The sequence below is a fragment of the Carlito syrichta genome, unplaced genomic scaffold, assembly GCF_000164805.1.
Source record: "Carlito syrichta isolate Samal-C Ts95f unplaced genomic scaffold, Tarsius_syrichta-2.0.1 Scaffold83089, whole genome shotgun sequence".
Lineage (NCBI taxonomy): Eukaryota > Metazoa > Chordata > Mammalia > Primates > Tarsiidae > Carlito > Carlito syrichta.
Genome location: NW_007027185.1, coordinates 1 through 10,498, shown reverse-complemented (window position 1 = coordinate 10,498; position 10,498 = coordinate 1). Strand labels below are relative to the sequence as shown.

The following is a 10,498-nucleotide window of genomic DNA, read 5'->3' as shown; positions in this document are numbered from 1 at the left end:
GATTTATTGTAGAGATGAGGTCTCGCTGCCCAGGTGGTCTCAAACCCGCGGGCTCAGGCAATCCACTCACCTCAGCGTCCCAAAGGCGCGGGATAACAGGCTGAGCCACCAAGCCCGGCTGTTTTTAAAATTTTATTTTAAAAATGTGGGGTACAATTCAGGGTTAGGTATACAAATGGTCATTATAAAGGTAAAGTTTGGGCCTGACTTTTGTCCCCACTTTGCCTGGTTTGAGATCAGGTACCCCTTATTGATGAAGTGTGTCTCCCATGCAACCCACCCAACGGCAGCTCTCACCACTGTCAACCCCTTTCTTAGGTATTATAGTTGCTTAGGGTCTGCTTATGAGTGGGAACAGGTGGTACTCTGTCAGTAGCCATCCTCAGAGGCCTTCAGGTTGACAGGGTCCAGAAGGCTGAAGACACCAGGTTGCAGGGCAACTCTGGGCAGGTATCGACCCTGCTTCTTCTATCTCCACTCTCGATCTCACCACTGGAAACCTGGGAGTTGCAAGATGTAAAGAGTTCTATATGGGAGAAATCATTTTTACCAAATAGTAGTGTTTAGTAAAAGAAGAATGGTTTTGTTAAAAGTATACTCTTCATTAGAGCACCCTTGCCTTTACATCCCTTTGTTAAGGAGGCTTGTAATTCTGGTTAGAGATAGTGACTAAGGTGCCTTGAGCCCGAGAGGCCTTTTGTTTTGCAAACACTGAAGCTCATTCTCCCTGACAGATGATAATTGACACAGATTGTAAATACCAGCTGTACCATTGTGGAAAACTAGTCAGGCCAACTTGCAGTTAAAAAACCTTGAAAATGTTGTTTTTCCCAGCTAGTTGCAAATTGCTGTGTGAAGGTCACAGGTGTGACTTGCTAAGCTATGTGACAATTATAGTGCTTAGAACTTGGTAGTGACTTATAATGTCATAGTTATAGAAATAAGTAAGTTTTGTAAATAAGTAAGTTTCTTAATGATTAAGAAATGGTAATCATTAAAAAATGTTAGGAGTTTATAAGATTTATAGTTAATGTTTAGGATGATAATCTTTTATGATCAAAATAGGATAATCAAAGATACATTGCCTGTCCGGTCCATTAAATTGAAACTGATTGCCTTGAAAACAAAAAACATGTAGGGTATAAAAGGAGTTGTAAAAGACAATAAATTGGCATTTGTCCTGCTTGCAGCAGAGTCAGTGTCCAAGTTTTTTCTCCTGTGCCGACGGGCCCCTCCTTAAGAAAACCCAGAACTCCTGGAGTTAGACCCTGGCAAGTGGAGCCCGAAACAGGGACCAGAAGGTAAGCTTTGTTCTAATGAGAACCCGGGACAGATAGGACCCTACCCAGGGTGCTGCAGACCCCTCTGTAGAGATAGGCAGAGTAAGGAAGTATAGGTAGTTTTAAGAGCCATGATAGGATCATGGGGCAGAGTAAATCTAAAGAAAGAAAGCTGCTCATAAGTACTCTGATGCATTGCTTCCTGAAAGAGGAATTAAAGTCTCCTCGACACAATTATCTCATTTTCCTCATTTTGTACAAGAACAGTGCCCTTGGTTTCCTAAGAAGGGCACAATCGATTTGGCTGTATGGAATAAAGTTGAGGAAGTTGGAAGAAAAATCTCATGTACTGCTTCAGTTTCAAAGTGACAAAAGAAAGGCTGCCTTTCAGCCATTACTAACATTTACAGAGCTTACATGACTCAAGGGAGCAAAATAAGACTAATCTTTTTTATGTTAGACTTTATAACCACACAAGTTATCATGAGTTTATAAACTCAGAAGTCAAAAGTAAATTTAGCCCCCAAGATTGTTCTCTTTAAAGTTTTTAAATCTGTTCAGCCTTATAATTAAGCTAAAAATCAATTATGTTTACTTTGACATTATCATCCTATCCTTTGATGTTAATGTTAATCTCTAAATTCATCTCTTTAAAAAGCCATGTGCTCGCACCAGTAATAGACCAGTAATAGATTCAGGCAGCAGAACAATGTTTTGTTCCATTATTAGTTTCCCATGCACAGTGTTGGAGTAAAGAGATGTTCTTAGTTTTTCAAAATATATGTTCATTTCACCACGAAGTGTCCATTTTTACCAACATTTAAAGATTGATTTTAAAATATCAAGTTCATGATGAAAAGTAATTTCAAAAATATAGTCAAAATATATTCAATTTTTTTGGCATCTTGACAGGCATCTTGAGATTTCTTGTTTTTTCATTTTATCATATTTGCCCCTGAAAATGGTTTCAAGTGCTTTCTTTTGTTGTTATTTATATATTTTTTTTAGTGTAGTGTTTACATAGTTGAGGCTTGTCAGTCAATTTTTGTTAGTTTTTTTTTAAGTCAGTTTTTGTAACCTATTTGCAATTTGATGTTTACCAGTTTGAGTTTTATTGTGTTTTGTTTTGGAAAAATCTGCCTTTGTTAAATTTCATTAACTAAAGAGTAAATTATTTGTGTAGCATGTCTGGAGGTTCAGGTTTGTGACCATAAAGTAGGTTACATGTACATGAAAACTTAAATGGTACAGTGTAAAGTTCTTACAGTGTCCTTTATTCTGACTTTAGCTAATTTATTTACTGATAAATGTTATTAAGTTTAATCCTCTACAAAATTTTTTAAATAGCTTTTCAGATGTGGCTGTAAAGACAACGATAATTTATTTCATTTCACTATAGGGTTTTATTGACTTTTTAAAATTAATTAGCTTTGGATAGGATTATATTTTTAACTTAGGTTGGTAGAAGTAATTATTTGAGGAAGTTTGTGGTGAAGATTAGTAGTAGATGAAACCCTCAACAGTTTATTCTTGCCAAGTTACGTTTTGTGATGATGGGGCCAGGGAGAGTTTATTTATCAGAATAATAGGATAATAGAGCTCTGGCACAAAGAAAACATACTTGGAAGAGGGCAGTTTTATATGCCTTCTCCATTGTAAAAGATTAGAGGTTTAATTTGTATACTGATTCATGTTATATTAAGGGTTTTTCCCCATATTGAAACAGGTACTATCACTACAAATAAAACTACAATTTTAGAATTACTTGTTCAGTTACAGCAATTAATCTGTGATAGGAAAGAATTATTTTTTGTGGGATACATCAGATCTCATTCTGGCCTCCTGGGGCCTTTGTATTTGGCCAATCAATTAGCAGACAACCTAACAAGACCTGTGGTTTGTTCCTCAGTGGAAGAGGAAATAATTACTTAAGCTCAATTATCCCATAAAATTCATCACCAAAACGCTGAAGCTTTAAATACCTGGTTCATGTTCCAAGGTACACGGCTAGACCAATTGTAAAAAAACTGTGCTTCGTGTCCAATTTCTATTAACCCTGTCCCCTCTGGGGTTTTGCTTTTCACACTTGGGTATTTCAAAATGATTAAAACTCACATTATTCTTTGCCCTCACCATTGTGATTTTTGGGTGCCTTTTGTTTGCTCGGGATTTCCCTAATAGTTCTACCTTGGATTCTATCTAAGCCCTTCCACTGAATATAAACTCATTGCTTTGGTTAAAGCTCTGAGGTTAGGAAAAATGTGAAGAAAGTTGTTGGTATAGGTATATTTTTGGTAAGAAAGGATAAAGGAAAGATAAATCATTGTATAGGAAAGAATCTTGTATGGTACATTTCTGTTCTGTAATAGAATGGCCGGTTAAGGAAAGTATAGAACAAAAATAGAAGCTTCAAGCATGTCGAGAAATGGTGTGAGTATGTCAAACATGGTAGGTGAAAGTTTGAGAAAAGAAATGAAAGAAATTTATAAACAGTCAAGACTCTGGCTCTTGATGCTGAGGAGTTGGTTTGTTCTCACAATGGCTCTCTTTCGCCACCTACTGTCCTTGTTACAAAAGAGCAAGTTTTTTTTTAAATTTTGAGAATTGTAAGATTTGCATTTACTCATCCTTCTAAGAATTTTAAACAGCGCTTACAGGTCAACGGAAAGGACCAGATATTCTTTTAACCTGCGGGAGAGGATGTGCTTGTGTTTTTCCCCAGATTTCATCTTCATCTATTTGGTTTCCGGATTGCCTGATTAGGCATGCCTGGCCTCACACCCGCACCACAGTTCATCTTCCGAAAGCAGGCACAAAACCGCCTGAGCTTGACTGACGAAGAGGAAGAAGAAACAGTCGTTCCTCAGCTAAAACATTTTGCTCTCTAGACGACTCTACGACTGCGACCGTGTTCTGCTGCTTCCAGGAGAACCTGCAAACCACCAACTTGGGGACAGCTAAAAGTGCTGACGTGTGATGCAGAGGACTTGGTTCTGTCTCAAAATACTTCTCTTACTCCCTCTACTGCTTTTGTTGTTATGCTGGCTTAGAGTCACCTTATGTATTTTTGGTTACCAGAAGTTCTAATTCTTTAATTATAAACCAAAATGGACCAAAATATGGCATATCATGTAAAAATTGTATTCTTACTAATTGTTTAACTGATTTTTATTACATAGAATTCATGATTCTTAAACAACCTCCTTATTTGATGGTTCCTGTAAGTCTTCCCGCCCTCTGGTTTAACGAATATGGTTTAAAAACATTGGCTGATGTAAATTAGTTATTACAACAGTCTATAAGAATTATAGCCATGTTAACTTTAGGAATTACGGCTTTAATTACAGTCATTACTGCACTTTCACTTTCCGCTGTGCCCTTGGCAAGAGAAGTACATACCGCATGTTTTGCAGATAAATTATCAAAAACTGTTCCATTTGCTTTAGTCACACAAAACATTATAGGTCAAAAATTGAAAACTTAGGTTAATGCTTTAGAGGAAGTTATTTCAATTATTGGATAGGAATTAGTAACTTTAATGATGAGGCTAGCATTATGGTGCCATTCTCAATATAAGTGGATTTGCGTCACACCCTTGCAGGTAAATAAATCTATCCATACATGGGATAAAATTAAAAACCATATTTCTGGAATTTGGAATCATTTGGACCTAAGCATTGATCTCTCTAAATTACAGCAAGAAATTCAGCATATCAGCCAGGCTGAGAAACAATTTAATTCTGATTAGGTATCTCAATCATTTTTAAATAATCTCTCCTCTTTTGCTAACCAAAAGCCTCTAATTTCCATCTTAATTAATATAGGAATTTGAGGAGTCATTATCTTATTTCTTTTATGTTTACTTCCAGTCATCACCAGACAATTAAAGAAAGACATCACTCAACTCTCCATGGATTTCCAGGGCTCTGTTTCAAAAAAAAACAAAGTGGGGGATGTCGGGAGCCAGCCTCAGAGGCCTTCACGTTGACAGGGTCCAGAAGGTGGAAGACCCCAGTTTGGAGGGCATGCTGGGCAGCTATTGGCCCTGCTTCTTCTACCTCCACTCTCGATCTCGCCACTGGAAACCTGGGTGTTGCAAGACATAAAGAGTTCTATATGGGAGAAATAATTTGGACCAAATAGTAGTGTTTAGTAAAAGAAGGATTTGTTTTGGTAAAAGTATACTCTTCATTAGAGCACCCTTGCCTTTACTTCCCTTTGTTAAGGCTTGTAATTCTGTTTAGGGATTGTGACTAAGGTGACTTGAGCCCAAGAGGCCTTTTGTTTTGCAAATGCTGAAGCTCATTCTCCCTGACAGAGGATAATTGACACGGATTGCAAATACCAGGTGTACCATTGTGGAAAACTAGTCAGGTCAACTTGCAGTTAAAAAAGTTTGAAAATATTGTTTTACCCCAGGTAGTTGCAAATTGCTGTGTAAAGGTCACAAGTGTGATTTGCTAACCTATGTGACAATTATAGTGCTTAGAACTTGGTAGTGACTTATAATTTCATAGTTATAGAAATAAGTAACTTTTGTATGGACATTAAGAAATGGTAATCATTAAAAAATGTTACGAGTTTAAAGATTTATAATTAATAATAGGATGATAAACTTTTAAGACCTAAATAGGATGAACAAAGATACATTGCATGTCCGGTTCATTAAATTGAAACTGATTGCCTTGAAAACAAAAAACATTTAGGGTATAAAAAGAGTTTGGAAAGACAATAAATCGGCATTTGTCCTGCTTGCAGCAGAGTCAGTGTCCAAGTTTATTCTACTGTGCCGACACCATCTCTCTTTCAGGAAACCCTGACCTGCTTGACCTGGACTCCGGCAAGTGCACCCAAAACAGGGACCTGAAGGTAAACTTTGTTCTAATGAGAACCCAGGATTGATAGGACCCTACCCAGGCTGTCGCAGACACCTCTGTAGAGATAGGCAGAATAAGGAAGGGTAGGTAGTTTTAAGAGCTGTGAAAGGATCATGGACCAGAGTGAATCTAAAGAAAGAAAGATGCTCATATGTATTCTGATGCATATGCTTACTGAAAGAGGAATTAAAGTTTCCTCTACACAATTATCTCGTCTTCTTCATTTTGTACAAGAACAGTGCCCTTGGCTTCCTGAGGAGGGCACAATCAATTTGGCTATATGGAATAAAGTTGAGAAAGTTGGAAGAAAAATCTCACGCACTGCTTCATTTCCAAAGTGAAAAAGAAAGCCTGACCATCAGCCATTACTAACATTTTCAGAGCTTACATGACTCAAGGGAGCAAAATAAGACTAATCATTTTTTATGTTAGACTCTATACCAAGACCACTTATCATGAGTTTAAAAACTCAGAAGTCAAAAGTGTTTTTAGCCACCCAAGATTGTTCTCTTTAAAGTTTTAAATCTGTTCAGCCTTATAATTAAGCTAATAATCAATTGTGTTTACTTTGAGATTATCATCCTATTCTTTGATGCTAATGTTAATCTCTAAATTCATCTCTTTAAAAAACCATGTACTTAAACACCTGTAATAGACGATTCAGGGAGCACACCAAAGTTTAGTTCCATTATTTTTTTCCCATGCACAGTGTTGGAGCAGAGATGTTCCTAGTTTTTCAAAATATAAGTTCATTTCACCATGAAGTATCCATTTTTTCATACATTTAAGCATTATTTTTAAAATATCAAGTTCATGTTGAAAAGTAATTTCAAAAAAATAATCAAAATATATTCTATTTTCTTGGCATCTTGACAGGCATCTTGAGATTTCTTGTTTTTTCATTTTATCATAATTGCCCCTGAAAATGTTTTCAAGTACTTTCTTTTGTGTTGTTTATATATTTTTTTTACTGTAGTGTTTACATTGTTGAAGTCTGTCAGTCAATTTTTGTTAGTTTTTTTTAGTCAGTTTTTGTAACCTATTTGCGATTTGATATTTACAAGTTTGGGTTCTATTTTGTTTTGTTTTGGAAAAATCTGCTTTTGTTAAATTTCATTAATTAAAGAGTAAATTATTTGTGTAGCATGTTAGAGGTTCAGGTTGGTGACCATAAAGTAGGTTACATGTACATGAAAACTTAAATGGTACAGTGTAAAGTTCTTACAGTGTCCTTTATTCTGACTTTTGCTAGTTTATTTACTGATAAATGTTATTAAGTTTAATCCCCTACAAAATTTTTTAAGTGCCTTTTCAGATATGGCTGTAAAAACAAAGATTATTCATTTCATTTCACTTTAGGGTTTTTTTTTTTAATTAATTAGATTTAGATAGGATTGTATTTTTAGGGTGGTAGAAGTAATTATTGAGTAAATTTGTGGGGAAGATTAGTAATAGATGAAACCCTCACAGTTTATTATTGCCAAGTTAAGTTTTGCGATGATGGGGTCAGGGAGAGTTTATTTATGAGAATAATAGGATAATAGGGCTCTGGCACAAAGGAAATATACTTGGAACAGGGCAGTTTTATATACCTTCTTTGTTTAAAAAGATAAGAGGTTTAATTTGCATACTGACTCCTGTTATATTAAAGGGTTATTTCCCCATATTGAAACAGCTACTATCCCTACAAATAAAACTACAAGTTTAGAACTACTTGTTCAGTTACAGCAATTAATCTGTGATAGGAAAGAGTTATTTTTTGTGGGGCACATCAGGTCTCATTCTGGCCTCCCGGGGCCTTTGCATTTGGCCAATCAATTAGCAGACAACCTAACAAGACCTGTGGTTTGTTCCTCAGTGGAAGAGGAAATAATTACTTAAGCTCAATTATCCCATGAAATTCATCACCAAAATGCTGCAGCTTTAAGATACCCATTTCATATTTCAAGGAAAACGGCTAGACAAATGGTAAAACAACTGTACTTTGTGTCCAATTTCTATCAACCCTCTCCTCTCTGGAGTTTTGCTTTTCACAATTGGGTATTCCAAAACTATTAAAACTCATATTATTCTTTGCCCTCACCATTGTGCTTTTTGGGGGCCTTTTTTTTAGCTTGGGATTTCCCTAATATTTCTACGTTGGATTCTATCTAAGCCCTTCCACTGCAATTAAACTTACTGCTTTTGTTAAAGCTCTGAGGTTAGGAAAAATGTAAAGAAAGTTGTTGGTATAGGCAGTTTTGGTAAGTAAGGATAAAGGAAAGAGAAATAATTGTATAGGAAAGATCTTCTATGGTACATTTCTCTTCTGTAATAGAATGGCCGGTTAGGAAAGTATAGAACAAAAATGGAAGGTTCAAGGATGTCGAAAAATGGTGTGAGTATGTCGACCATGGTAGGTGAAAGTTTGTGAAAAGAAATGAAAGGAATTTTATAAACCCTCAAGGCTCTGGCTCTCGATGCTGAGGGGTTGGCTCGTTCTCAGAATGGCTCTGTAACGCCATCTACTCTTTTTTTTTTTTTTTAATCCAGAAGTCACTTTATTATGGGTTTACATTGTACAATAAAATTGTCTTCCAGAAGATGAAATACAAAACAACTTGATAAATGAACATGGTAGCTAATTATTTACAGACTCATTTTAAAGCCTAGAATTTTAAGTGGAAGGTTGCGCCGTTTTTTCCCCGTGTTTAATACTCTAGGTCTTGAAACCTTGGATTATGTTGAAAGTGTTTTCTCCTGCATGAACTATTCATACAAGGTTTTCTCATCAAAATATAATCCGTTCAGGCAAGATCACAACATCAATTTGCTTTATAAAATTTAATTCTATGTTATGCACATTTAGAAAATACACGTTTACTATCCTCAATGCTCAGAACACTGTATGGGCAGTATTTCTTGAAAATTCTTTGATTTTTTTCTGCATGCTCCCCCTTCCTGCGAAGGGAGCGACACTCCACACTCCACAGCATGTCGGCTTCCGCGAGACTGGAAAGACTCAAGGAGAGAGCCCTGTGATGGGCTCCAGGTTCACTGTCTCAGCCGTTGCAGCCTGACTTTGGCTGCAGAAAACGCATCGGTGGCATTCGTTCATGCAACACAATGTGTTCCACTCGTGGGTTTTTTCCAGCATTGTTGCTGTGAACTCCTACGGGAAGTGCACGGCCTTTGTAATACCGTCCTGAGAGGAGAATCAAAGCAATTTCCCACACCCCCTCCCCAAACACGTTTTATCGACTGGGGCTGCGTGATGTGGCGAGAGACCTGGTGCTCGTGTGGAAAGGAAGGTGTTCCTCAGGTGAGCTTTGTTGGAGGCCGCTGCGAAAGGAGTCAGAAGGCAGCAGAGTGGCCCTTCTGGTCTGCCTTTGGGCCCCGCCACAGAAAGGACGGGTGGAGCGAGAAAGTGGGAGGGAGGGAGAGGAGGGGAGCTAGTAGCCATCAGCTAAAAGAGAAGAAGAAAAGTGATTGGGGGGTGTTTCGGGCGGGATAAAGCTCGGACTAGGGGCAGTCAGTCCTTACTTTCGATGGTCAGGAGGCAGGTGCTCGCCGCAGAGCCCCTGCCGTTGGCCGCGCTGCACATGTACTCGCCTCCGTCCTCCGGGAACGTCTCCGGCAAGTAAAGGCAGTACGTCTCGCCCCTTTCGATGTACTGGTAGTCCTCCCCGTCCTGCAGCATCTCGCCCTCGAACCACCACGTGACTTCCGGCCTGGGCTCGCCCGTGACCTTCACGGTGAATCTCACGGGCTCGCCGTCCACCACAGACGTGTTCTTGAGGGGCTTCCTGAACCACGGAGCTCCCGACCTGGCGGGCTCTTGGTCTTCCACGGCGGTACCGTTCACGACGCTGCCCTCTTCCTCCTCCTCCTCCTCTCTTTTCTTTTGTAGTGCTGCATCGATTTCTCTTTGCTCAAACTGCATGCGTAGTAACTTTTGTTCTTCAATTCTTCTTTGTTCTTCTTCTTCTCTTGCCTTAGCCATCTGTTCAAATCTAGCTTTCATATTCACTTTGTGAGTAAATGGTGCCTCGCTTTTTTTGGCAGGCTTGACATCAACATCTTCTTCCTCATGGAAGTTTTCTGCTTCTCGCTCTTTAATTTCAAGGTCAATTGCTCTCCTTCTTGCTCGTTCTTCTTCTATCTTTTTCTGTATTTCTTTTTCAGACAGCTGTCCAATTTTTTCAAACTTGCTTTTTAGATTTTTAGCTTGAATAGAGCCACTCCTTTTTAATTTAATCAATTCTTCGTATTCTCTGCTCAGTCCAAAGGTTTCACTTTCTTCCTCTTCCTCTCCCATTTCCTGTCTCAGTTGCTCGAACTCCTGTTTCTCCATCTCAAGCT

General features: G+C 38.1%; 1 pseudogene; it reads right to left on the bottom strand.

Moving 5' to 3' along the window:
• Window positions 1-8,965: 8,965 nt before the first annotated feature.
• LOC103258471 lies at window positions 8,966-10,493 on the bottom strand (annotated as a pseudogene).
• Window positions 10,494-10,498: the final 5 nt, after the last annotated feature.